Source organism: Oryctolagus cuniculus, chromosome X (assembly GCF_051225735.1).
Source record: "Oryctolagus cuniculus isolate XC-2025 breed Fujian yellow rabbit chromosome X, ASM5122573v1, whole genome shotgun sequence".
Lineage (NCBI taxonomy): Eukaryota > Metazoa > Chordata > Mammalia > Lagomorpha > Leporidae > Oryctolagus > Oryctolagus cuniculus.
In genome coordinates this window covers 35,654,454-35,657,224 of record NC_142888.1, presented here as the reverse complement: position 1 = coordinate 35,657,224, position 2,771 = coordinate 35,654,454, and the positions used below count along the sequence as shown (strand labels likewise).

At 56.9% G+C, this 2,771-nt stretch overlaps 1 pseudogene; it reads right to left on the bottom strand.

Annotated features, from left to right (window-relative positions):
* Positions 1–235: 235 nt before the first annotated feature.
* On the bottom strand, positions 236–1,416 carry LOC138847533 (centromere protein V-like protein 3; annotated as a pseudogene).
* Between the last annotated feature and the right edge of the window lie 1,355 nt (positions 1,417–2,771).

The window sequence follows — 2,771 nt, the reverse complement described above, 5'->3', positions numbered from 1 at the left end:
TATGAAAGAATACATCCGACTGCAGACACAGCACTCGCTTCGTGGACCACAAGGCGATCCTGGTGCACAGAGAAGTGTACCTGCAGCTGCGACCTAGGGACCACTTTCCCGGGGACCTTTGGTTTTAGATGGGGTGTGTGTGTGTGTGTGAGAGAGAGAGAGAGAGAGAGAGAGAGAGAGAGAGAAAGAGAGAATCTTGTATCTGCAGAGTTACCGCGCACACTTACAGACCGTGGGCTGCGGGGCAGGTGTGCTTCCTGGAGGGGCGCCCCAGCTCCTGTGGGGCGCGGTCATTGTTCCGGATGGGGGCACAGGCAGGGCTCCCTGCGGGGACGCGCTCTGGGGCTCTGCAGCTCCTCAGCCGCCTCCTCCAGCCTGGCGCCGCCTTCCGTCCGCAGGACGACCACGCTGCGCACGGTGCCCGCGTCCTGGCAGTGCGGGGCGACGTCGTACAGCCGCGGGTCGGGTCGGGGACGGAGGCGTGGGAGCTCTGCACGCCGCACCTGCTGCAGAAGCAGCGCAGCGCCGGGTGCTCGCCGCCCGCGTAGGTGACCCAGCACTTGGCGCCCCGCGGCAGCGGGAAGCGCGCGGCGGGCAGAGGATGTGGCGGTGCTGCTGCTTCTTGCACGGCCGGCAGCCGCACTCCAGCACGCTCAGGTCTGCGGGCGCCCAGGCCGCCAAGCGCACGCCGCCGCCCTGGCAGCCCCCGATGTTTGACACCAGGCCCGGGAACTTGGCAAGCAGGTACTTGGCGGCGGCCTCGCAGCTGAGCCCCGCAGCTTGCGGAACGCCTCCCGGCGCTCCCACTGCGCGCCCGGGTCCAGCTCTCAGAGCGCAGGGGCGGGGGCCGAAGTCGCGCGGATCCGCGGGTCTTGGGGGTATGCATCCCGCTCCCACCCCACAAGCCACCCCAAGAAATTCCGCCCCTACTTCCCGCGCCACCTGCTGGCCGTCTTCCTGCGGGGTGGTCTCTGGCCAGCACCCTCTTCCCTGGTGATTTTCCTTGCAAGGAAGTCTTGCCTGCTCACAAGCTGCACACCCACTCCTGCTTTTCAGAAACTCCTTTGTTGGCAAGTTGGGACTTTTCCCTGTGCTTTGCCGTTTCATTTACCGCGGTCAATTGCAGCGCTAGTGGATCTCCGTCCCTTCCTTCTTGGCTTTCTCTCCCTTGCCTGAGCACTTCTCATGATTCCTCCAGACTCTTGTTCACTGCGGATCCCTGTCCCCTGCCCAGTGCGCGCGGATACTGGCAGAATTACTACTCACGGTGACAGTGTGTGCTGGGCCTGGCAGGCCAGCCAGCGCTCGAGAGCACGGCGTGGGCAAGATCCTGGGCTCAAGTCCAGTTGTGTTACTCGTCACAGCCCACAGGCAGCAGCTTTTCCTGACGTCGAGGGTGGAACCCTCAGTCAACATGGCGATGTCTCTCTCTGCTGGCAGGTTTCCAGATCCCATTCAGCCTGTCCAGGTTCAAGCCTCAGCTCCACTGCAAATTCCGGCTTCTCGCTAGATTCCACGTGCCCGACTGAGGTCTCGGGTCTCAATAACCCACGTGGGAATGCCACATTGAGTTCCTGGCTCCTAGCTTCAGAGGCCCACCCTGACTGTGGTGGAGGTTTAGGGCGTAAACTAGCTGATGGAAGATTGCTCTATCTCTGCCTTTGGAATAAAATACATAAAAATTAAAACTGCATAAATAGAGACGTCTCTTCAGCAAACACAGAGACCCTCTGATATTCTCTGTTTCCTGCCAAAACCTTTATTGTGTGACAATGATCACTCTTCTTTCCTCACTGCCACAAAAGCAGGTCGTCCTGCTCAGACCTTTGCAACGATAACTCAATTCTGCAGATGAAACCTGTGAATACGTGCACGCCCCCTCAGAGTGCAGGGCCCACGGTATACTCAGTACACGCTGGGCCACACTCAGCCTGAAGCAAGGCATTCGACTGACCGAGAACTCCTCCTACCAGCTCATCACTGCAGAGACTTTTGATGCAGGTATGCAGAGCCCAGCTGGCACTCTCTGGATCTCGCTGTCTCTCAGAATTCCAAGGTGCTGGTTTTCCTTGGCAGTTCAGGGCTCTGAAGTTCAAAACTTGCGCTGATGCAGTTTCTCCAGCTGTTGCTTGTAGGAAGGGTACGATTGAAGACATTGTGGTTCTTTGCATGTTCGTTGGACCCAGAAGTAGCACTCGTGACTGTTTCTGAAACAGTCCTTTGTCAACATAAGCCTATGTGCCCCGAATATCATACTGAGTGCCAGGAGAATCAGCTAACAGATGAAAGTGTGTGCCTCAGCAAGGCAGCCAGAGGCATGCCTGTGTGTGTGTCTGTGTGTGTGTGTGTGTGTGTGTGTGTGGCGGGGTTCCGAGTCAAGAGATTTCATTTTTTATGTATTGCTAGTGTTATCGTTTTTAAAATGATTTATTTTATTTATTTGAAAGACAGAGTTATAGAGAGAGGTACACACACACACACACACACACACACACAGAGGTCGTCTACCCACTGGTCACTGCCCAAATGGCCACAAAGGCCAGAGCTGGGCCAATCCGAAACCAGTAGTCAGGAGGTTCATATGGGTCACCCAAGCGGATGCAGGGTCCCAAGGACTTGGGCCATCCTCTGCTGCTTTCCCAGACACATTAGCAGGGAGCTGGGTCGGAAGGGGAGCACCCAGGTCTCCAGCCAGCACCCATATGAGTTTTAAAGTCATGTGTGTATTTATATGTGTGTACATGGTTTGGGAAATTCAATAATAAGCGAGT